At 43.8% G+C, this 26,547-nt stretch overlaps 1 long non-coding RNA gene across 2 annotated transcripts in view; it reads left to right on the forward strand.

Moving 5' to 3' along the window:
- Positions 1-26,547, forward strand: part of LOC132912671 (uncharacterized) — a 116,966-nt gene that overhangs the window by 50,878 nt on the left and 39,541 nt on the right. The window contains exon 4 of one of the 2 annotated variants that reach the window (XR_009659251.1): positions 6,623-7,063. The exons of the other annotated variant lie outside the window; for it this stretch is intronic. This is a non-coding gene — a long non-coding RNA (uncharacterized LOC132912671). Of the gene's footprint in view, positions 1-6,622; positions 7,064-26,547 lie in introns of those variants that run through there. 2 annotated transcript variants of the gene reach the window in all.

A 26,547-nucleotide genomic window follows, 5' to 3' on the forward strand; every position in this document is an offset into this window, starting at 1 on the left:
TCAATGTAATAAATTCCCGTTTCCCAAGTAAACAGAGAAGATGAAACATATCGACCTAAATGCAGTTCGGTAAAAACTATCCATCACCTAAACACACCCCTTCGATCAAAACCTTAAAAAAGGGGCTCCTGCGAGTCCATTAAACCCGATACAAACCAAACAGAGAGATGTCCGTGGAGAAACACGATCCAAATCAACGGAACAGAAGAACGTGTACACGTATTAAAAAAGTGAAGAGAGAGCCGGACCATTGAATGGTGCGGTTACCCTCGAGGTTGTTAAGGTGAGCCAAGGGTAAGGTCTCGGTGTCTTCGTTTCAGGATCGATCTTTAAAGGGCCAAGCGTTCGAGTTCGAGGGTCCTTGGTCCAAACAGGTCTCAAGGTGTGTGTCTCTGGTGGATTTAAAAGGCCCTTAAGGTGGCCGTGTGCAGAGCAAAGAACCAGATGGCTCGACCTACCCCACCTTTCTCGTCCTTCTGCTTCCTCCACCCACGTGTCTAGGCGCTCGAGTCGTTCTCGACATGAAAATGGATTTTCCTTCATTCTTTACTACTACTCCGTCTTTCTCTATCTTCCTTCCGTCTAGATTTCTTTTCCTACCCGTTACAGTTTCCTGCACGAGAGAACGAACCGTTTTTCCCCTCTTCTGGCACGCGTTAATAACGTATCTTGATGCGACCGAGAGAAACTCCGTCGTTCGACATATGTTCCAAAGTCATTGTGCACCGCACGGTGAAAGAGACGATACAGACGCGTTGCTCGATCGTGAAACGCTTCTGGATGCGGTTAGTTTTTGATGATGTTAAGCTCCCGTTAGGGAGGAGGCGGTTCAAAAATGGAGCCGGATATAGCGAAGAGCGTCGGCCAATCTGTCGCGAACAGTCGAAGAATTGGAAGGCTCGCGAGGGTGGAAGAAAAGATAGAGAACACTGGTGGATTCCGTTTCGGTCCTTTTATCGGAGGCACTTTAGCCGTCGAACCATTGCGTTCGCATGATTCCATAATTCAGTTCTTGACAGGCACGCGTGTATGTATAATATACTTGAAAGTCGAAAACGTAACGGAATTCGACGTCAAGAGGTGAGAAACGGTACTATGACTGGTTTCTGCAGGAAACTCGTGCGAGCAGATGTTTCGTGAGACAAGTTGTTTTATAGACGATGATAGTATTGGAGGAACGTTGGAGAATTGAATTAGACGCTGAACGATGAATCGGCTCTTTAGTAAATAGCAGCTTCGTTAGTTTCTTCATGACCACTTCGCAAAGCCACTTCAATGCAGATGCGATGATAGTAAGTTTGATTGAAGTGGAAAAGGAACAGGGATAGAGTCAGTTGCTAGAAAAATAATGATTGGTAGAAAGTACGAGTTAAGAAATCTCCAAATTAACTGTATCAGAACAAGCAACGATGCTACAGCCATAAAATTGACCATGTATAATTAATATGTTACGTAAAATTGATATACATAATAGTGAGCATATAAATAGGGAAAGTTGTTATAGCAAATTCAATTTGATTTAATTCTTAATTATTACCCTGTACTTACTACTGTAATTATTACAAGAAAGGTATCTTTATATTCAATATTGTGGAATAAAATAGGAATAAATTTTTCCATAATGTCATTAGTTGAATTTACGAGTAAGCATTGTCATATTTATAAAACTATTTTAATTTCACATATGAGTATTTCTATTCTGACGAGTAATTAGATAATAAAAAATTGAGAATAATAGTCTATCTTAAATACTTTGATACATATGAAAATTCAAATATAATGTCTCGTATAAAATGAAAAATAAACGAGGAAAGCTCCAAATTCCGATACAGGACTCCGATACGATTTAATAAAGATACCAGGTGTAATGCTCGGAAAAGACCGATCGGGCATACGTTCAGTTCATGCGGAAAAGAGAAGGTACACAACGCAGACAAAAGGTTTTACGGTCAGGACATTATGTTTACCACACGAAACGCCCCCGCAATACCTTGCTCGGCGCACCGGATGTCTCGTGCTGAGAATTAGCAGGAAAGATTTACGACCGACGACAAATCGGTCTGTAGTTCCTCTCTTTCAACCGAGGCGTGAAAACGGTCGAATCTTCCTCGTTACTGGCCATTTTGACGCAGTTTAAGAGGTTTTAGCCACTGTGCAATAACACGCCGGACAATGAACCGCCTTACTTTGCACTCATTTTCGCGCCATTGTACATTTTATGGTACCCGTTGTAATTAGTTCGGATCCTTTTCTCGACTAAAGAAAACGGTCACCGAAGGTAGTGGACAGGCAGTTTTCCTTAACATAAGCGAATCTTTTGTCGCTGTATTAATATATCATGAGGCTAAAGTCCAATTGAAAGGATACAATAATATTCTTCGGATCTTTTGTCAAGTTTTGTGTACAGCTTGATAGAAGGTTCTCTCTTTTACACAATAATCTACCAGCTAGTGATATTTACGAATTAGCAAGTGATAAATTAGAGACTATATTTATACATTAACATTGCAGAAACAATTCCTTCTTTTTTAATGAGTATTTGACAATGTACAATGATGATGAACATTAGCCTTATACCGATTCATCGACTTTCATTCATTCGATTTCCTTGATAAAAATTAAGAAATTCTGATTTTTGTTCTCTTCCAAATTATCTTCCAAGTTATGTAAACAATTTTACAATTGTACGTCAAATATGATAAACTGTCTTATAATTTGTGCTTGCTTTAATACCAAATCTGTTACCCTCATACGTTATACAATTTATTCGAACAATTTATCTGTTTATTTGAATTCATTAATTCATTTGTGTAAAAGGATTTATCGCCTTCGAGCTTACGAATACTAAAATCTGTCCAATTTGTTATATAAAAAATATACTTCCGTGATCTGAAGATTAGTCTGCTCCGCGTGGCGTGTCATTTTTCCAAAATAAAATATTGCATTTCTGCCCCTTTGGTACATATAGCGAGGAGGGCGCATCCCGAACAAATCGATCGAAAGTTCGTCACCTTAATAATCTCTTTCTTTCTGCCGTCCCCCGGTTCACGGTATTGCACGCAGCACGCGAGGGAGCAGCCGGGCGTCTGGCCAGACGGAATTTTAATGGGGCACGGCACCCCATGGCAGTTCCGTTCTCTAATGTGGAAGTAGCTCGTGCTACCTGAGCAGCTGCGCATGTGTGCGAGGAAAAGGGAACTCCCTTGACAGAAGTTTTATTTTATTTTGCCTTACCTTATGGGGCCACCGATGAAGAAGGGGGACCACGCTACGATACACGGTCAGAGAAAGAGGGAGTAGGGTGAGACGAAGAGAAAGGAAAGAAGCCCCATGGGTAGACGCCGCCAGGTACCCATTGCGGGCCAAACGTCACGGTTGAGAAGGGGGCCCATCTGCCCCCTAACGAGTGTGTGACGTCAGGTGTGACGACGTGTGTTACGAGCTAGACGCGTCTTCTGCGTTTTTCACCCTCTTCTGTATCCCTTCGTTACCAAAATGTATAATGCACCAATGATATACGCTATACAGGATGTTTCAGAGAGTTTCGATCAAACTTCAGAAGCATGTAATACAAACCAAAATAAATTCGATTTTCCTTGTTCAAACATTTGAAACGATAAAACATCCGGTCGAATCATTTATTTCTCTTTTTCTTTATTTACAATTGTTCAACATCAACTGTATTCGTGTATAAATATTTTGTTAAGATAATTTATATATATAAATATAAATAAAGTATACATACAAATATTTTATTTCGAAAATTATAATAAATGCTTACTAATTTTCGAGTTAGACATTGCATCTTGTTTTATTATTTCATTACGAACAAGTTCTTTGGGATTCTTTAATATTATAATATGCAAATGCCAAGAACGCACTTGATTCTGTCGATTCTGATTTCTTATCTTCTTTTCACGGTCCTTGGCATGTTTTGAGCCGCTTCGTTTTTGAAGCAAGGACACCATACGATATAGACTGAAGTCTTATAGCTTCGAAATTAATGATATTCGATCTACTCTTCTTAAGATTTTCTTACTGATTTTGGTGAGTACTATATGCTCCTGACTTTTTGAAACAGCATATGTAATCTGTCTGCGTCGACTTTTGTTTCAACTGGGCGTATGTAGGTACGCGCGTGGAATCGTCCGGCGGGGCAATTCATCGAATCGAGGCCGCTGCGTTTTCGCGGCATCCATTTGCCGCGATTGTGCTCGCCGCAAAAATTGTCTCTTTCAATTTGCCCGGTGTCGCCGGCTGTATAAAATATGAAGTTCGGGGTTTCACGGTTAATTGTATTGGCGTCTGAAGGGTCACCTTTTCAATTCGTGAAATTAATTTCGTGGCCAGCGCGAGCGCAAACGGCCATCTCACCCTATTGATTGGAAAGTTTACGCGAATGCCTATACATCGATTTCGATTTCGCTTGGAACTTTGCCGCGCGCGTCTCAAAGCAACCCTTGATTAATGGAAAACCGTTTTTCACGTTCTGCGATCCTTCGTATAATTAATTATTTCTTGAATCAGCAAGATTCAAATAAACGTTTTGATTGGAAACATCGACCGATTCTAGCCGCCTTTTTATCTTGGCAATCGATGGTGAAAAACGGAAACGAGAAGTCGCGAACTTTGGATGGCAAACGCGGAAAGTCACGCGCGCCTTATGGTCGTTCATCGCTTCGATACGTTAGGAAGTTGGTCGAAGTACTAGGATGGTAGGGATAATTACCGGGTTTTCTAAATTACAGTAAATTATGCCAGTCAGTTTAGCAACAACTTGCTTTCTTTCAGTGGCAAAAGCTGTTCTATAAAAATTTGCTTGAATCGATAGCGTGGTTCTACGGTTTTGTCGATTCGCGAGGTCTCCTTTCACAGTTTCTATACGAATCGATTTTTACGCGAAACGTATAAAAGATAAAAATCTCCTTTATCACGTGTGCTACGTTTTCTTTTAAATATTTTCCTTTTTGGCCAGTTTAACATTAAAAATTACCCATAATCGTTAGAAATGGGGAAGAGACTACCAAATTTTCTTTTTAATCTAAGCAAATAAAATAAATTGCAATAATTGATAGTTAAACATACTTTTAAGACAATGTTTCTGTCTGAGAGTAAGATATATATTTCCAGAAATAAGAAAATAACAATTTACTATAGTTAGGATAGAAATCCTTAAATTCTCTAACTTGAGACGATCGAATTGATTCATAAAAGTAAATTTTCTTAGAACAAATACACGAATATTCAAAACTACATACACAGAGAACGTCGTAACTTATGAAATCTCGTATTTGCGTAAATTATTTCCTATGTCTATCAAAATCATGTTGTTTTTGTACTTTCAAAGGCACTGCATTATATTCTTATTGACACAGTGGTTCGATATCCTTGGTACATATTACGTTTCAACGATCGAAACACGCTGGCTCACTCACTTTTATCGCAGTAGGCGTATTTCGTATCTTTAACAAGACCGTTAAATTGTTCTTTATCACACGGCTCGGAGTTATCGTGCTAGGCGGTTTCTGGAGATATATGCACGCACACTTACTTGTTCTCAGCACGCCCAGAAAGCCTGTGCGTGATTTCTGCTGTTTACAAAGAACATTCACATCCGAAGAGACGAGTCAGACTTTTCCGCGCGCGTTGACATCCATTTCAAAGTCGTCGTTCAATCAGCGTCAAAAGACTCGAGTAAAACACGTTCCCAACCACGCGATCCCGTTAAAATAGAATATTACATTGCAACAAAACACTTGTATAAGTCGAAATTGTTGCAACATTTTTTCTATCAATTTCATCACTTTGTTGGGAATGGAATTTTTTTTTCTTTTTGGGAAATATATTTTCTAAGATCGATGAGTTTCTACCGTTATAAATATTTCATTTCAATTTTTATACGCAGTATTTCCAGATGTTTTATATCTATTTAATCTTCTAACGATTTCTTAAAGATATTGCATTGTTCTTACCATTGGTCCTATATTGGAAACCTGGACGCAAAATTAATTCGGTTTCAATTTTAGCTAACTTCCTATTTTCACGTTATAGATTCCAAAATGTAGAAAAGGGAAACGAATTAACATAAGGATAATGGACGCGATTATATTTCATTATTCGATGTAAGTCAGGTCATCGATTTTGACTAATGACGTTGAAACTATATTTTTGTTTCGATACAAATAAGCTTCGAAGATTTGGGAATAAATGAGGATTATGACAGAGATATTGCAAAAATGAATTTCGGTCAACTGTATCCTACGCTTTCTGCTCCGAAACGAAAACCAGAATAGACGGCCAGTGACCCTATCTCATCCGATGTTTCAAATAACGCAGAAAGTCAGATAGTACTTAGAATTAAAACATTTGTCAAGTGTCCTATTTTCATTTTACGCTGAGTAATCGACTCCTACAGAATTACATAAAAGTATATCGTTTTATATAAACACTTACTTTCAAAACCTTCTGATCGTAATAGAACTTCGTTAAATAATACTTAACAACCTATTTTCCAACCTTGCGTACTAATTTCAATTCATATCATTATAATTATCATACAAATATTTTCCTGCCACCTCCACCAATCTCGAACCACTATCAATCCAGACACGTGCCTCTACAGAAACCATAAAACTGGTGTGTCGTTGACCATCCGGAAAACACGGGATTGGTTGCGCAAAGGGTTGGCTCAGCATGCGTGCAATCCATCAAAGAGTCAAGAGTTGGCCCTCCTTCTATCGGCGTTCGCATTCTTCGAGGCGAGCAGGAGCGCGCGCGTGCACGAACGCCGAAAGAATCGTGCATATGCATATCGATCGATCGGTGGTCGGTCGGTCGGTCGCGTGTTACACGCCTTGCACGAACGAGCTCCAAGTATAAGTACGTAATACGCAGGAATGAAGGGGCATGCGTCACGGGACATCTGCCGCGGGCGCGTGGCCCCCGTTTGTGCCCCAAAGAGCATCGACTGAAGAGAAGGGTCCTTTGAGACAAAGAAAAAGTATGACGTACCGGCAGCTGCCGCTCACGGTGACGTAGGGCCCCCTCTGTCTACCACCGATCATCTAAGGTGAGTTCTCGATGGAACGAAGATTTACGATCGCTGATCGCGCGTATGACCGCAGCCGCACCGCCAATTCACACTCGAGGTGGCGTTCGGGGTGAAGCCACAGTGCCTTTTCTCTGTTTAGAATTTGGACCATCTATTCTTATCATTGTATGAATTGTTTACGTAGGTTTCCGATATCGGGAATAGGTGTAATGGTGTAGTAAAGGGTAAATCAAATACTTTCACTGTTACGCATGTATGCTTTCTTCTGAAAGTATCGGATACGGCAAGAGTTTTGCGCAAGATCGTATTTTTGTAAACGCAAGTAAAAAGATGGAATCTAGCTAAAGGATCGTTTCAAATTTGCTTTGCAAATTTCGTATATTTTTCCACGCAACCTGAGTACCATAAGAGGATGTATTAGTGGTTTACTTATCTTTATTGGTAGCTCACTTCGAACAAGAATATCATAGTCTTTCATCTATTTTAAAAAGAAGTGGACAAAGCTGATTGACATTTAGTCTTTTATCATGACGTATAACTAGGTGCCCCATTATGGTAGTGTTTGACTTCTTTCCACGACTACGTTCTTACGTAATACGTGTAACTTGAAAGAGAGGAATTGAAATCTCCGATGGACGACGCAAACAAAAGCTTCGTTCAACCTGGTTTCCATTATAATCCGTCGACTCGCGATCGTAGGTACTTTCATAAACATCTGGAAAGTTTAACTTGAACGGTGGACTGATGACTTGCGAAAATATCGCGTACCAGTGGAACTCGGCGTAAGCCTCGATCCGGCTTCTTTTTTTTCACCAGTGTCTCCCCTGGCTGCTCGATAGAGACGAAGCAAAGTCCGAGAGTCCATCCTCAAAGCTTGCAGGCCGCTGAGTGCATGCCTTTCTTCTCGACAGAGACGCGAAAGAGGAAAGGAGACAAAGACAGAGGCACGCGGTAAAGCGTACTAATCTCCCAAGTAGACACGCTAATGAAAGCTCGGATGCCACTGTCTTTCCCAGTTTTTTTTCAAGGCTCGCTCGCTGTACGCGCATCTTTTGTCTCCCTGTTTTCAACGGAAATTAAACCCAAGACATTGAGATTCCGTACGTCGTAATAAGGATTCCTTCATTCGCCCGATATGCATGTTAACAAATTTCAATACTGATACTCGTATTTTTAGATATAGATTTCAGGAACAGGTTTTCTTATTTAATTCTGTAATGTATAGAAATTCGTGATATAGTTCAGTAAACGTGAATTTGGCTACTTTCTAACTGCATCGTTTCTCAGAAAATCGAACTGGAATATTTCTCGACTATACGTGTACCGACGTTAGATTTGGATTAAACAAGATCGATTTTCTCGAAAATAAAATCGCCAGTTCAGTTTTGTTATTTTTGATCTTCGTCTTATTTTGAGTCACGGAATTTCCACGTTCGACCACATTTGAACCACGATTTTCGGTCCATCTTATATAATGTGCGTAAAAGTAAGCTAAAAAGTTAAGAGAAATCATTAAAACATTAAGAAGAGCAGTAACGAAATCAACAAGGAAGGTTGCGTTTGAATAGGCAGGCATTTGTGTAAGTCAGAGTAAAATTCACGTGCTAGCCAAAGAATAGCGGACTGGGATCCTTGTTATTACCTGATGGTTTCCGCGCCCCTGACTAAGGGTGCTCCACAGTACCTCTACCATTCCCAATCTCCTCGCATCTGTCAGGGCACGCGAATCGCGTTTGCACTTGAAAGATGAGGTTCGGAGAAAAAAGAAATAACACGTCCACGGTGGTACTTCCCCTTCTAAAGAGATCAATTAAACCGTTCTTGTTCAATTGCACGAAATTAATTCGCGTCAAATGGAACAATAGAAAAATATATTTTGTCCATTCTGATATTTTTCCTTCGGTTCCCGATTATTATTGCATATAGTATGCAAAAATACAAAAAAAGAGATTAGAAATTAAAAATAAAGTAAAATTATAATATATATAGAGGATGAAAGAAATTTTTATTTAAATTCCATTTCTTTAGTTCTATTGCAGTGCAACGATAAATATTATTAAATTTCATAAAAATATGAATTTGCATAAATATTCAATTAGTTTTGTTAGTTAATCGTTTTTACAAAATAGTTTCGTTAATTTGCGTTTATTAATTTTTAAATCTTGATTAACAATTCTTCTGGAATGGTATGGATTATAGTTAGAGATTGAAGGATGAAAATTTAATATTCTTACATGTTGTTTGTTACGAAATTATCTGTTTACGGAGAAGATTTAACTCCGCACATTTTTAGACGCGAAGAAAGCACATGTTAGAATAATCAAGTTTACCTGAAAGAAATAATTAATTACCGTGAGTTGGAGCATAACTGCGCTCGTCCGCCAACATGACATTTCATTTCCTTTACAAACAGTGTAAACATCCTCCATTCCCGCGTCTGCTGAATATTTGAACGTCTGTATAAATATGTCGCGACTCGTATTTTTCCTGACCCCACCCTTCAATTTCAAAGCGTCAATTATTCTTGTCCATTATACCGCGCATACTCTTCCACGGTTCGTAAAAGTTCCGTGACGCGAATGTCTTGACCACGATTTAATTCTTCGAGCTAAATATCAGGATTTTGGACAACACTCAACACGACACATAATTATTTTTAAATCTGAAACATAGGACGACTTGTACTGCAGAGATTTCTTACGTGACAGCTAAAAATCATTATACTTATCAAATCAAACGAGGTTAGTATTACAAAAAGTATTACTGAAAACTCGAAACGCAAGTTACTCACATCGTTATAAGACTTTGTCTTATAAACTTCAAAAGGTTGAACCATCGATAGTCAATAGTCATTTCTGACTACCCTTTCGCAAGCTTTTAATCGAATCAAATCAAAAACAGACACTTTATGAGTATCGTATACACGACACAATAGGAGTAAACTAATAGATCCACGAGACAAGTGAAATAATTTACATAAGCGAAACATTTATAATACTCCCCTTCTGGGAACTTTTAATCCTTGCACAGGTTAATATCCAAGTACCTTCGAAACGTTTCCATCCTGAAGGATTTCGACTGCGACGATCTTCCGCGAAACATTTTTGCTCGAGTCATTCGCCGGTGGTTTTCATGAGCCGAAAGAATTGCACAAGGGGTAGCGAAGGGGTTACTCCTTGTTGCAAGACAGAATTCCGAGAGTGGCAGGGAGAGAGAAACAGAGAGGATCGAGAGCACAATGACCGCAGCGAATCACGAGTGAATTTGAGAGCGAAATCGCAGGATATTGTTTGCGAGACAGATGCATCATATACATCGAGAGGAGAATGTGAGCTGCTGTCGATGAAAAGGATTCGCAAAAGGGCCCAGCAGAGCAAAGCCGCGATTCCTTTGCATTCGTCTATTCGGGAAGAACCCTTTCATTTGCATCTGTCTCCGAAATGCAAAAAGGCCTTTTCCAAAATACAGATGTTCCTAACCGACGGGTTAGTCCGCGAGCAGCCGCTTAAGTGGAACAGAAAATAGGATATTGTGCTTTCTTCGGTTTCCTCCAAGACATATTCGTTTCCATCTTCCTGGTAACCTTCGAATCTCAATTCGGTCGTAGGAGGGACAGATGCGACCAGCGATCATCTGCTTACCCCTTCGATCGAAGAAAATCACGTTTAACGAGCGACGTTTTCAATCGCTTCCGCTCACGGCGAATAGGCGATTTTGATAGGCATTTTTCATAAAAGTGACGAACTACCATAAACATTTCTCTGCGTTGTACTCTTATTCTTCCCGCGAAGAAATTGTTTCATTCTCTGAAACTGTTTGGTTTGGGATAGTCAGAACTTCAGATATTAAGGACTAAAACCAATAAAGACAGTGAAGCAATTTTGAAATTATAGGTAAATATAAACTAGCAAATTGGTTGATAGATGTAAAGTAATATTCCCAATCAGATTACTGTGGATTTTATGAATTGAAATTTTAGGCTTGCATCGAATAGAAAATATAGGAAGAAAAGATTCGACGAGATAATCTTGATAGAGGAGATCGTGGTTTATGGTTATGCTCCTGTCAGACGACAAATTAATCAACTGATTATTTTTAAATAAGCAGCGTCGACACTTGGCCGAATTTTTCCGCTTATAATTCTCATCGTTAGAGCACATAGTTGTATACATGGACGCGTTTATCGGTATCGCGTTTATCATCGTTAAAATATTTTGCATCGAGTGTCAATGCGTGTTTAAACGTTATTTGCTATCGCGCGACCGTGATTATCGTTGGTCGGTGAAAAGCTATTAACGGAAGAAGCAACCGTGCACGCGAGTAGAGAAGGAGCTCGGAACAACGAAAGAAAGGGAAGGTGAAAAGAGGGTTGGCGGAGGAAAATGGACGAAAGAACGTGGGAGAAGGTAGACAAAAAGAACGGAAACGGAACCACGGTGATAATGCCTATTTGGCATTTCGATTATCGAGATCAAAAAAGATTTTCAGTTCGTAGTTCATAGGTACGTGCTCGTATTAGCTGACAGGTCTGAAATTGCGAAAAAAGGAAAAAACACAAGATCGGACCGCTTCACGAACGGTGAGACGCAAGCGCAGAGGTGCAGAAAAAGAGAGTACGCGTTAGATCGAGTTTGCTGATTTTCTGTCGTACGTAAATTCTTCGCCTTTTTTCCACCTCGTCTCACCTCCCGCCACCACGGCTTAGCCGGCAGTGCCGCCGTCGCCCAACCTCTCCCCCTTGGTCAGATTCCATCCTCCAGTAACCATGCTCCTGGAATGCGAGGACGAGGGGACGGAGGGTGGCGTGCGCACTTTTTGCGCGGAGATTTTTCGCAACGCCCTTCGGCTTGTCCTCCACCTCCACCTGTGCCACTGGCAGTAACCCCCTCCTCCACAGCCTGCTGCTAGCCTAGCCGCGTTTTTTATTTTACCCCGCGCGTCGCCGCTCGGACCGTGCCGGGCGATCAATGAATTGAAGCGTCCGTCCTTTTTCCTTTTTTTTTGGTCAGCTCCTGCCTCTCCTCGTTCGACGCACTGCCGCCTGCACATTTCCATCTCCTTTGCACCACGTTCCATCTCGCTTCGACTCTGCTCCGAATCAACCTCTACCTCTGTCCCTCTCGTGTTTCGTCCACCTCTTTCTTTCTCCCGATTTTCCTGCACTCTCTCTGCATCTCCTCTTTCTATCCAACGGTCTTTCTCTTTTGCTGCCGGTGCCGGTATTCGTTCGTTCGTTCGTTCGTTCGTTCGTTCGTTCGGGCCTCTCTCTATCCGCATATCTCATTCTATTCCCATATCCTCCTGTTTCTCCTCTCCGTTATCGTCCTTCTCCACCTCCGCCGAGCTGGTCCACCTCTGGTCCTTCTCGTTCCTCATCCGACTCACCCTTCCGCGTTCGAGAGAAACGGACTGGAAGCTGTCCCGCTCGCACCCTGATCGCCCTTCTCTTTCGCAACGTCGTTCCACTAACGGCCTATCCGACCCTATCCTTTCTCCGTCCCTCTTCGATGCTCGCCGGACACACAGCCACCCTCTCTCTGTTTCCCTCTCCACACATGCACGCACTCACACACGTGACCGGTTACCACGGTGCATATACATTCCACATGCACCTGCACGCATGCAACCCTCGCGTTTCGCGATCTCGCATCGCCAGATAAATCTCACTGACGCTTACGTGCGAGCGACAGAGAAAAAGGGAGGCTCGACGAGAGATAGAGAGGACGAAGACTGGTGCATGCGCCCTGGAGAGGGAACATTACCTTTCCATATATGTATCCGTACTTCTTTCTTCTCTCTCTTGCTTTGGCAATTTTTCTTTTTCTCTCTCCCACTGTCCGACGCCTTTTTTCGTCTTTCTTTTTCACGTTGCACTTTTATTTCGACAAAGATCCCCCTCCAAGGTTAATGCGAATTTCCACGTAAAGTGACTGATGCGCCTTCGAGTAATATCGCGCGGTTGAGCGCGAGACGCGTGACCGTAAACAACCGACCCCACCGGAAATGGACCAGACCCCTGCTCACAGACCGGCGCTCTTTCTCGCGAGCTTCGGATTTTCAGGGGAAAATGATTGGAATCGTCGGATGAAAGGCAATCGATGTCAGTCCTTCCGGGAAAACTCCTCGAAATTCGCCGACGAAGAAACGCTTTTTCCACCGGCATTGTTCCAGCCCGGAATGGAACGTCGTTACACGAGACACGCAATTAATTAAAATGACGCGTAAAATTCCATCAAACGGAGCTCGTTGACGCTGAAACATAAAAATGTCAAAGTCGCCTTCCTAAAGTTTGTGATGCGATTCTCACGCAAAAGATTTGTTTCATTTTAATGTTTAAAGGGATCGTTCGATTCGAAAGGAATTTCTGGAAATGAAACGATTCGTAAATTCGGAAGATGTGTCGTATCTTGAGAAAGTACCGATAGGAGTGTTTTTTGCGTAACGGCAATGTCAATATGAAAAAAAAAACATTTGCAATTAGTCGAGTCGACTAACATAGGAATATTCCTATAGGGGAGGAAAGATACACAAATTCCGAAAAATTATTACCAACGCGCGCTCTCGTATCGGTGTTTCAATATTTTCAGAGATTCACTTATCTCTCTGCAGCATTCCTGCTCTGTGTTATTCTTCAGAATTTTGTTTTACATACTTCCATATCATATATTGCGGTGGCACAGCCGCGTGCTCCACAGGCTTGCAAAAAGCGCTTCCCCTAGAAACCTGTGGCAGCGACAAATGTAAAATTTATAACGCATTACGTGCTCGCGAATATTGTGACACGCTCGCGTCCGGTTATCATCTATAAAAAAAAATAAAAATAAAAAGCAAGCGCAACAAGGTAAAACAAAAAAAAAATACATATATGTATACAATTGCACAAAAATAGCGACGTGATAAAAATAATAATTATGTTCTTCTGCCTGGTATAAAATTGCCGGTCCCCACCCTTTCTTTTTTTGTCTCTCTTTTTCTCCGCATCTCCGTCCCTATCTCTCTAAAAAGACGTAAGTTTATTCATTATCCTGGACGTACAGTACTGGACAGTAGTCGACTGGACAATTGGACTGCCAACCCCATCGAGGATAGCCTGGGAGCTCCGGCGGCAAATAAAATCGTATTTCATCCCCTTGCCGGCGAAAATTTTGTCTCTCTTTCTTGCCTCCTCGCTCTCTCTCGTGTCCTCTCTTTTCGCGGCGCAAGCTCGTACATCAAAGCTCGTATGCGTCTATCTTCCTCCTCGAATGTTGCTGCTGTAGCTGCTACTGCTGCTGCTGCCGGTGCTGCTGCTGCTGCTGCTGCTGCTACCGGTGCTGTTGCTGGTGCTGCTGTTGCCCTTTCTCTCGCGTTCCTCGCTTCTCTGCCGACCCATCAGCTCGAATCCCCCACTGCTCACCCCCGTGAACCCCCACATTGCCCATACCCCCTTTTGCCGCCCTTCCGACCGCCACCCACTCAAGCCCATCCTGTGTACAACTCATAAACTTTTGTACCGAGGTTTAGTAGTTGGAAGCTAACTTCCGGTTCTCGTGACACGCTCCTCTGTCCAGTGTCAGGCGTTGACGATGCCAATCGAGAAATCGCCGTGTTGTTACTGCTCGTTTTCAAACACCCGCCGCGTAGCTACGCTAACCATGCGTTGTGTTCTCTTCGCCGTAAACATATTTACCTGTTTATTCCCCTGTATCGACAGCAGCGATATTCTTTCATAGATGTCTAAGCGTGTTTTAGTAGATCGTATCCGATGTATTCTTCGTAACAGTAGTTTCTTGCTTCTTCAATGTTTTGGTATTTTGCAAAGCGAAGACTGCACTAAGGGTGTTTACCTGTTAATGGGAATTAGAGAAGCAAAGAATTTACGATATAATACAAAAAGTTACGTTGAATATCTAAAGCACGGTAATCGTTAAAATATCTAACCGATAGAGCCTAGACTCTGTATTTTGATTATTCATGTAAGAATATACATTTTCATAAACACATCAACAATTTAGCGATTAAACTTTGTATTAACGTAAAACAGAAGATATCAGACACACGACTAACGAAACGAATTTCAATTTTTCTTTCGAATATTCCTCCTTACGTAAGAAGGTAGACATCTAGATGATTTCAAGGGACAAAGTAATCGGTCGCGCAAGAAGTTAACTCGAACGCAGCATCGCGATTTATTTCAACCCTTTCATGGCTCAGGCTGACTTCGGGACGCAGAATGCAAACCCCGGCGGTAAAGCTAGCTGACCACCAGTGGTTTTCATCGTATAACTCGATTAGCCCTGAATTCTCTCTTTTTCGATATAATTCAACGCCAATGCAATTTTCAGTAATTACGATAGAGAGCGTCGGACAAAAGAGGACAAGGCAAAAGGGAGGGGCGGTGAAGCCGGAGATCCCATCAAACTCGCGGAATCCCATCTTTATGAGACTGGAGGACATTGCAAATCGAGTTTTCGTTTACATCCATGAGCATCGAGTTCGCATGGAAGGGAAAAAACGACTGGACGATTTGCGAGAAAACGACAATTAGATCATCCGTCGCAGACGATCGCAGGCAAAGAAATACACGGCTATGGAAAGACTCGAGCTTAACGAGGTCTCCACTTTGTCTCAATATTCGACGTCTTACGCGCGTTAAAGTCAAACGCATTTCGTTTCTGAGAATTGAAAATTTTGTTAAGTCGCCGATAGATCGACGTCCTCGTTTTCCCATGGCGCGATAAATGGAACGCTAACGCTGAAAGGATAGAAGAGAAACACGAAGGGGGTGTAGGCTGAAATGCATTTCCGCGCTGATTCTTCGAAGCGGTTAACAGAGCTTAGAAAGCTGGTTTCTCCTTTCTGAATACGGCGGAGACCTTACTTATTAGACTCAAATTACAGGAAACTAGGTTGGAGGAACGTTTTTCAACCAGCTTTATTCAACGCGGAAAAGATTAAAAGTACAAGGAGAACTCGCGGTCCGCCGTCACGAGGCGGAAGCTGTACGCCGCTTTCGACGTTTACTTACGCGCTTCCTCTGCCACGCGAGCGTAGGTCTCGCCAATTAAAAAACCCGACTTCTGCCAATGCGGTTTCGCTAGGCTCCCATTTGTGACTGACAGTTTTCATCGGTGCGCTTGCCGCCTGCCGCGTTAAAAAAGAAAGCCTCGCCACCCTGGAACAGAGTGAGCCAGGTAGAAAGAAAGGCGGGCGCAAGGGAAGGAATGAAAGAAGGAGAGGAAAAAAACTGTTTCCCGAAAACCCTTCCGAGCGTACACATCAAAAGCATCAGGCCGCGGCGGATGCGAAGAGAACGGTCCGCCCTCTTGGCACACACTCGAAGGTGCGCTCCTAATTGCGTTATCCGCGGCGAGAGGAGAAACGAAATGAGGGAAAAAACTGTTATAATTTTTAATTGGAGAACGCAACTGTCGTCCATCAAATTGGACCATTTGGCACGTGGCTGCCACGCGAGACTCCCGTTAAACACCCCATGCAGCGTGCACCGTTAGGGTCTACGCTACGCGTTTTCCTCCTGCAACTATAATAACAGGTGCTATGTATAGTAATTATAGTGTAGCGGTTCGCATTGGAACGTACAAATATCGACGGCCATTAAGAAGACGTAGTGCGCGTTCGAGGATACCTTCCGATGACGAGGAGATTTATGACGGTGATCGATAAATCGGAAAACACTTTGCCTGCAATTCGAGCATAGTTATTCTTGTACTCGTGTTAAGATTTGCATTTTCTTGATATTTAGAGAATACAACATACTTGACTCTTTTATATTCCTCTTGTATTTTGCGTAAGACACGATAGTTGGATCTCTCTCTTTTCTTGTATTTTATATGAAATATACCGCCTTCCTCGGTTCAAATGCTTAGCATTTTTTCTGTTTTTTATCTTTTTCGAGATGGGCTTACTAGAATATTTGTAGCTGTCGGTTTGTTTTCTCCTTTAAGCAAAGTTATATATATGTATGTATGTATAGGATGTTATGAAATAGCGATTAAATGTTTGAAATTGAACGAAGAAAAACAAAATCGTCGCAGAAGATAATAAAACTTCAATTTTCTCGAATATTTTGAAATGATAGTAGAACGTTTTAATTATCGAGGACGATATGATAGGTAGATCCTTGTATTTTCCTTTTTTTTTTTTTAAGTTTCTGTAGATATAAAGAGTAGCAGGAAAAATGAAATTGGCGTTTCTATACATTCGTTAAATAATATTTGTTACGAAATGACCATAAAACTTTCTCCACGTGAATATTATTAAAACACGTTTGATTAAATGCGACCAACGATGTTTGAATATCATTGGTTTTTTCAAACTTTTTGTTCGAATAAGTATTTAACTTTCCAATAAGAATTCGTAACGCAGTAAAATTTCAAATTAAGTGTCTTGCTTTTATAATTAAACGATATGAATGAGAAAAAAGATTTCACCAATCGCAATCAATTATTGGAAAATGAAGAGACAGCAGATAAACATTATAGAAGTGCTCGATATAAAACGTTCGTGAAATGTAAAATATAGAAGATGTCTATGTACTTGTTTGCTTTTGTTTTTAAAAGAAATTTAGTCACTTCAAGAAAGATATATAATCCAAATACTGTTTATACGATATTTCTTAAAATACATTAAAATCTGCAGTTCAAAGTTTTACCATACTTCTCTAGTAATCTCTATATATTTGCATATATGTATATTTCTGCATATTTCTCTGCTCTTTCGTATCCTTAAGTTTCCTATAAATGCGTTAACTCGCGCAATCTACTAATCAGACAGCAGTCGCAGAGAATCGAAAGTGATTTAATATCGACGAGCTTGCGTCAAGGCTGTCGTAAATGATTGAAAAAGCCGTTGATGCGTTTTCTTGACCGGATCTGTTGCCTAATTTCTGTCAGAGTTTTCGGTCGCCGCCTGTCGACGCGGAACAGACGCGGTCAAGCAGAATCTTTCCATTTGTTTCGATTGGCGGACGATCGGCGCGCGTACTCACGGCCGGATTCGGAATCGAATCGTGAATTTTGCATGCGAGGAGGGGCCGTGCAGTATTCGCTCGCGCCACATCGCAGGAAATCTCCTCTCTCTTCGTTATGGCGAGTGAAAAAAAAATGAGAACCAGAGAGAGAAAAAGGGAGGAAGAGAGAGAGAGAGAGAGCTTTTGTCGCGTTTGTAAATCGAATCCGTCGTCAAGTGCTCGTTCATATTTCACGCGGCAAGCTGCGAACGTTGTTCTCCGGTTGGAGGAGCTATCGAGAACGTCGCTGTCGAATGGTCAGAACGTTCGGTTCTTCGAATAGTGATGGCTTCTCGTTGTTTGATGGCGTTCGTTGTTTTGGTAGAGCTTGACATTCGTTTTCGTTGTTCCGTGATAAGGTTCGGCTAGACGACAGCTCGTCGATTATTGCAGGATATATGACGATCTCTAATGCTAAATAAATTTCCTGAATTGTGTAACGATAAAGACTGGATAACGTATATCGCCTGCTTTAAGTATTAGGATGCTTGCTTGTGTTTAATGTCGATTGAATGCTCGTCGCATCTTTTATTTTTTAGGTATTTTATCGTTGATCTGTTGCTTCATTCGCGTATCTTAGAATATAAAATATGGCAAGAAGTAAAATTAGGCATGATAGCCTTCGAGACTCCTAAAATCGAATTTAAAATGCATTTTACTTTTGTTCCTTTTGCAGTCTATAAATATTTATCAATAACGAAAACTTATTTCTCGTTTTATTCCTCATTTTTTCGTACCATCGAGTCTCTCCAAAACGAGTATGATAATTTCATAAAAGTTGCGCAAGTAGACGTACAGTGGAAAAATTAATTCTTACAAAAAAATTAATACCCAATCGTGTAACAGGAATCTCAATATTGAAATAAATTTGGTTTCCACGACTGACGTTTATTATCGATCGAATTGCTCGTAGTTCAGCAATGAAGGCAAAACAAAAATGTCTGTTTATTTATTCTATCTCTACCACGTAGGTTTATGACGTGATTTGTGTAAAGGAAAGTTTTCCCATACGGAAAAAGAGATAAGCTACAGTAATTAGTTGAATGCAATCTAATAAATCGTTTTGAATAAAGGGAGAATATATGGAATAAAGAAGAAGGATATAAATAGGAGAAGAATAAAGGTAAAATATGAGAAACTAATAGCGCACGTAGATTCGTACAACGAGAGAAGAAAAATAGAGAAGATATAGGAAATAAAAGTCATGTATATTTCCTTAAACAGAGATAACACATTCTAGTATACAAATGGTCAAAGCAGAAATGCATTGTTAAAGAAATACGTTACGTAAAAGTACGCGGAATTCACGATGAACGTAGTGGAATTGACGAACAGGAGAGCAGATACGAAGAATATTGATCGAATCCCATAAATCCTCATCGGTGATGTCGATAATCGGAGAATCCAATAATCGAGTCGCGAGGCCGACGTGCACGGCTAACAATCGCGGAAAAACGAAGAACGCGAGAAACGAAAGATCGCTTTGCATTCGAAACCTGGACAATCCACGAAGTATTTGCAAACGTAAAAGTTCGGTCGGAGAAAAATGGCGATTATTCGGACGAAACGATGAGAGCGGAGGGAGCTTGTGGCGCTTGAATTGCTCGATCTTCTTCTGTGTCGGTGGCGCGTTCTCGCAAAAGAAACTGGTAAACGGGGAATCGGCGTGTTCTCCATAATTAAGGAAGACCGTTTAAAGCTTACACGATCCGGCGAGTTTTCGGGGGTTGAATTGTAACTTTCTCATGAGGAAAGAAACGCGCAAACGGCTCGGTGCTCGAGATTTAACGCATTTGCCGCGCTGCGGGCCGCGTTGCGGTTCATTCTTCCCGTGATTTCGCGTCCACTGATGCGTGTCCAGCCAGACTTTTTCGACGAGCCTCGCCAGCGCGTATCCGCACGCACCGAACCGCGGCTTGCCTCGCCCGAATATTCGTCTCTACACATACACACCGGCTTTTTTAATCTATATCTATATCTATACACACGTACACAGGAGCAGTAGCGAGCGCACGCGCGCTCTCGCTTCTACTCACATAGGAGGCATGCACACGCACACGAAGAAAGAGAGAGAAAGAAGAAACAGAACGCACAGAGCGCGCTCGCGAAACCAGCCAGGAATTTTCTACCGTCGTCGTCCTACCATCGTCGAATCCAGAATGCCGTCGTGAATTCTGCATAATGCACGGGCCACGCTCGGCCGAGCTTCCTGCATAAAATAATCTCTTTCCGCGATCGCGATTCGCGGCCCAAGCCGGCCAAGTGAAAGAGTGGCAGATGTCACGTTGCCGCGTATTTTTCACCGACCCACTCCTACCCTCTCCGCCTACCGGTCCCTCTCCTTTTTACCTACCCTGCCTCTCCCTCGTGCCGTATTTTCTATCCATCGTCCCTCTTTTTCGCGGTTGTCGTCGGCAGGGACGAAACGTGAGCCGAGGGAAAGAGAGAGAGAGAAAGAGTCATAAACGGAGAGGAAGAGGAGGAAGAGATGGAGGAAGAGCAGAAGGATGGATAGGAAAGATGAGAGAGAAGCGTGGTAAAAATGAGACAGAAAAGGAGAGAGACAAGAGGGGGTGGCTATATCAGGGTGGCAGTGTAACGGCGTGGTACGCGGGAACGTGCGTTACGCGCGTGTACGTGTGCTGACGTACGTGAGAGGGTTGGGATTACGGGAGGATAAAGAGAGAATTCGAGAGTGGCGATGAAAAATCATTTCGAGCCCGGTACCGAACCTTCGGCACGACGATTATTATCGTTATTAGCCGGACCGGTGCAAATTCGACAAGATAAAAAGGGATGGGACGTATGGCCTTCGTACGTGAAGACGCCTGGTTTCTAGGCGTCGATGACGTTGGATCCGAGGATATTAATGGATTACGGTCGTCCTTGCGGAGATATAATCCGTTGGACTACGTCCACAGCAAAAATGAGCGAAACGGATATCACTTTTGCTCGGCTGCTGTCGACATTAATGCCTTGTTTCCTGGGCGGCGCGGCGGCGATGGTTTTTAATTAATACTTGTTATGTCTGACTAGCGCGCGCTGCCGGTTCTTTCGTTTGGTGAAACACGGATGATATGTTGTTTGCACGCCGGGACAACGGACGCGGCGCAACACAGGCAGGATTAATGGGAGACGGTCCGATGATGTAATTCCAGGAACGTTTGATATTTCGCTGGCGCGGTAACAACGATTTTTTCCTTTTTTCTTCTATTTTTACGCGCGCGAGTATGCGTGTGTGCGTGTGTCGTTCGTTCTCTGTCGGAGGATCAAAGGTACACGAAACGCCGACGTATCGATTCGAGACTCGCGGAGAACACGACGAAAGTCTTCACGGAGATCGGCGATAAAAAATTTTTGTAATTATCCTTTGTTATCCGATTATCGAACGTTTCGATATATTCGCGGATAAAGAGGCGGTTATCGTGTAAAACGTCATTTTCTGGGTATATTAAGCGGCGGACAGGGGAAAACGAACGACTACAATCTTTTCAACGGGAATCAAATATTCCGAAAGACACGGCGTGCAAACGAGGTAAAAGAGAGATGGAAAGAGGGAATGAGGAACAGCAGGAGGTGGAGATGGTGGACGCGGCACTATATGACGACGGCAGACAAATTAACTCTACGCGTTGGCGAGCGCATATTTTCCTGAAATTAATAAAAAAATAACGGATAGCGGATGCTTCAAGCGCACACACAGCAGCACGTTACATGCACGCATAATGCGCATAAAAAATCCGGTACGTCGGGTTCGTTTAAAAAATTCAACGTATCCGGGCTTCTAGCCGCGATGCTGGACGATTTTATATGTAAAAAAAAAAAAAAAGACAACCAGGACGTCAGGAGTAGGGAAAAACGAAGAGAGCGGGAGTGAGAGAAAAAGTACGAGAGAGAAAATACAAGAGAAAAAAAGAAGCGGGAAAGATGTTAAAGGTAGGAGAAAATTAATCGCGATTTACTCGATGAACCATCGCGTAGATAAAGCGCGAACGTTCAAGGGTCGGCAAAGAAACGAACACAAAAACGGCCCTCCGTCAAAAGAGAATCGCGTTTCTGCGATGCATTAGCGACATACGAACCCATTATTTTTCACGAACTTAATCTCCCTTCGAAACGGAAAATCGAATTCGCGTACGCGAGTTTCGCAGCGCGAAAAGAGAAAATCGCAGCGAGGCAAGCGATCCCGGTGAACACTCGCATCATCCTCGATCACGGTCGACCATCCTCAAAGCTTTGAAGAGTGGCGTGGATTTATCCTAGACCGGTATTCTAATGAGAGTCCAACACGCTCAAGGACAGCGAGCGGAAAAGCAACGGGGTGCGAGTGGATGGAAGGGCCGTGCACGCCGCGTGGTGCAGCTCCGCTTGGTGCGGCTCGGCACGGCGCGACGGTGACGACGGGTTTCGGGAGTGGGAGACGTAGGAGAGAACGACGGCCGAGGACGAATTAGCCCAGCGGATTAGCGTCCGCATATTTTTGCAAAAACGAGATAATGCAAAAAAGCGTGCTGACCGGTCCAGCCAGGCTGGTACGGATGCTGCGTAGTAGAAAGGCAGGTAGAGGAAAAGGGGTGGTTGGGTGAGGATGGTTCGTGACGGACGGAGGGCAGGAGGTGGATGAGGGGGCTGCGTCGGGGGTGGAGGGCGTGGCCAGGCGGCCTCTGGCAGGTTTCAAACGAGAAAGAGAAAGAGGAACCGCGTTTCCGTGGTACCAGAACTCGCGAGAGCGAGAGCCAGAGAAAGAGAACGGCATAGCAGACCAGAGCAGAACAGAGCAGAGCAGAGCAGAACAGAACAGAGCAGAGCAGAGCCGCGGCGATAGGAAAGAGGGCGAAAGAGAGAAAAGCGGAGAGATCGAGGGAAAAAGAGGAGAGAAGAGAGACAGAGAAGGTGAGATCGTAGAGAATCGTGTACGGATAGAGAGGAGCGGAAAACGACAGAGAACGAAAGAGATGGAGAGAGGGAGGACGATGAGAAAAAGTTATAGATGCATCGTTTGCATGTGGTTCACGTACGTGGCCCGACAAGACGCGTGTGTACTGGTGCGTTGCATACGTGACACGTACGTGCACGCCACGTATGCAGTGGCGCATATACGATCGCACACGCTCAGACACACATATACACGTGGCCGCGTATCGAGCATGGACCTGTGTGCGTTTAACTATAGCCAACGTGGCCCGTGGGGCAACTGGGGGATGGGGTGGGACAAAGGGGTAAAAATCATTGCGCGGTCCAGCCTCGAGGCTGATCGATGGTTGCTGCACTCACCCCTGCATCTACTACCCTCTACCTCTCTGTACCCGTACCCTCGACGACTACCCTATACCACCTACATCCCTCCCCCCGCGCTCACATTCACTGATCCCTGGGACTCACTGACTGGCCAGACAAAAAATGGCCGGTTCGAAGCCCATCCGCCTCTGCCCAGGCTGACGTCGGGTGTTTGATGACCTCGGGGTGGCAAGAGAGGCCCGGGAGGTGAAGGGTGCAACTACGAGTCAGGGTGCAACCGACGGCGGGGGACGGCTGGTGCACCCGAGGGCCGACGGCCGGAAAACCGACACCCTCCACCCGCTACAACCCTCTACCCACCGACCACCCTCCCGACCCACCCTCGCGTTTCGACCACCTACAAAAGGGTGGACGCCGGGAGGGAATCGATGACGGTAGATGATTTTACGTAGACTAGTTCGCCGGTCAACTCTGCCCTCTTTTCGTGGATTCGGTAGCTTCACGATTCGTAGCGGACCAGCCAACGTGTTCCAAGCCGACGCCGTCGTCGTTGCACGCCTCTTTTCTCACTACTCTTCTCGTGTTTTTCAAGGAGTATCGTTTGATGAACGCGATAGAAGATCGACGTTCTTTAGAGAGAGAGAGAGAGAAAGAGGATTATAGGTAAAGAAAACGAGAAGCAGTCTGAAGGATTTTCTTTTCTCCCTTCATTTCTTTTCTTTTTCTTCTTTTCTCTTGTTTCTTCGTGCATTTCACAATTCGCATGCAATTTGTTTTGCGGTCGAATAGATATTGGACGATCTACTATCGACGAACTTCTCGCTTTTCGAACGATTACTATCCAATACCGAGAAAAGCGTTTCATCATATCGAAACGTTCGATTTACATAGCTCGATCACGCGTATACTGCATGCTTTAAAATTACGCGCTTGTTGACACGGTCCACTTGTCCGATCGCAAAAGCATCCTTATTTCTCACGATATTTCTACATTTTGCAAACTCCGTCGATACAATATTCTAGAAAAAAGAAAATGTCAGAAAAACGAAATGGAAAAAATACGGCCGACCAGCCAAAGCCGCTCCCTTCGATGTAGCCTCTGGAAATTTCGATCCCCAACCGATGCTTTACAGGCGGCCCTCTAAAGTCGATCGTTGGTAACCCCTTGCCGAAGCTCTTTCCGCGCGGCAAACTGGCGAAGTTCAACGCCAATGACACGTCGTCAGGGCCGTTAATGATGCGCCCCTACCCCCGAGCCAGCGGCGCCTACACTCGACTCCGATCCTTAGGTTCACACCCCCGGAGACAAAACGCTCCCTCTGCAACCGAGGCGTCCTAAACGGATGTGTGTATGATAGAATTTCTTCCGTCATTAAGAAAGCCTTACAATGTATACGGGTTTCTAAGCGCGGCCGTACAACTCTCGTCCGTATCGTGAGACGAGGTGTCGCGCCGCGGCGTGTGTCGCCGTGGGACAAAACTTTCGCGGTCCTCGGGGCGACGAAAGTACACCGGGTCCACCCCCACCCACCCCTTTTTCGTAGTATATATCCGCGGTGTCTATTGAAGTAACGGTAAACGCGACTCGTGAAAATTCCTCGCACTTTGCGCTCCAGATCCGCCAGGTTTCTTGTCTCCTCTTTCTTTCTCCCTTCCGCCTTTCCTCGTGCGCCCATACAGCCTCCTTTTCCGCTCCCGTCACGCTTCTTCTTCGAACCGCCACGCTTTTTTTCTCCCCCGCGAAACTGCTGGCTCAATGGTTACGCGCGTCCCGCGTCTACGCTCAGGTGACGACTCCAGTCGGAAAGGGGTGCGGGCGGTACCTGGTGTCGTTGTCGGCATTATGCACTGAGTTTTCCATGCGGGAGGGTAGAACGGAGATGTTCATCGGTTCTTCGTGCCGCAAGAGCATGTTACAGTTTGATATTTTTTCTTTGTTTCTACCGGCCTTTAGAGATACGTCTCCTCGTGTCTTGCTAGCACCTGCCGTGGCTTTTTTTCTCACCCGAAGATACCCTCTGATAAGTATAGGTATACGAGTCGGTTTTAGACCTCGTCGCCACGGCTCTGACGGCTGTTTGTCTCGAAAGGAAGAGACTCCCGTTGCTCCCGGTTAACCAACGAGAACTATATTGGCATTCATCGTTTCCGCGTTCGCAGTTTCGGATATTTAGATCGGAAAAGTGAGAGCTATATACATGGACGTATATATATATGATGACAGAAAGTCGGGGACCGTGCTAAAATGAATCGGATTTTTATTCGCAGCCGAATACTTTCAACGAACGGCCGTTCATTGGAAGCTTCTTTAATAGACGATATTGATCTTTCGCTGCACGATTATACAATTGTATTGGCCACTATTGAAGGTCCATTTTATATATAACTGCCGCTTCGTCCTACAAACTGGTGAACGAACTTATTCGTATTATCGATTGGGCCAATTGTATCAGATCGAAATTTAGTTTCAATTAGAATTGAAAGTAGCCTCGTAGGAAATAAACCATACGATAACTGATATCCGAATAGATCGGCCGTAAACGGTATACAGGAGTTTATTACTGCCTCAAGTTACACGACTCTATCAACTTGTGTATACGGCTAGCATCGCCTCTTCCCCAATAAAACCGATCAATTCATCGGCGAAGCATTCGTTACAACTCCATCGACGATCCATCGCTCGGCGCTCTTGCCTCGATCCTCCTACAGAGGTTATAACACGGTCACGCGTTCAATCGGGTCTAGATACTCTGACATAGTAGGTAGCGTATGGCAAAGTACGGCAAAGTGTCCCATCGCGTTTGGATACCGGTCCGTGCCGCGTCGACATACCGGCAACCCTAACCGAGCCGAGTCGATTCAGAAAGCGGCGTAGGAGCAAGAGAGGACAAGAGGAAGAGTATATGGATATAAAGTAGCTCGAGCACGGCTGATAGAGACGGAGAGAGAGAGGTGGTTCAGGCGCGTTCGTGAGAGAGAAGGAGGGAAGCGAAGAGAAAGAACTCCAACCCGGCCTAACCTACCCCAATCGAGGGCTTACGTTGGAAAGCTTGTACGGCACAACGCAGTGCGCGGTGGAGGCAACGGCAGGAGAATCATCGAAAAGCCCGGCGCTTTGCTGGGTGGTGCAGGGTGAACGAGCTACCGGTGCGCGGTCATTGAATGGACGGAAAAGGGAGTAAAAATCATTGAAAAGCGATGACTGCAGCCCGACGCTGGCAGAGTGGATCATCGAATGACCAGAGGCCAC

This window comes from Bombus pascuorum, chromosome 12 (assembly GCF_905332965.1).
Source record: "Bombus pascuorum chromosome 12, iyBomPasc1.1, whole genome shotgun sequence".
NCBI lineage: Eukaryota > Metazoa > Arthropoda > Insecta > Hymenoptera > Apidae > Bombus > Bombus pascuorum.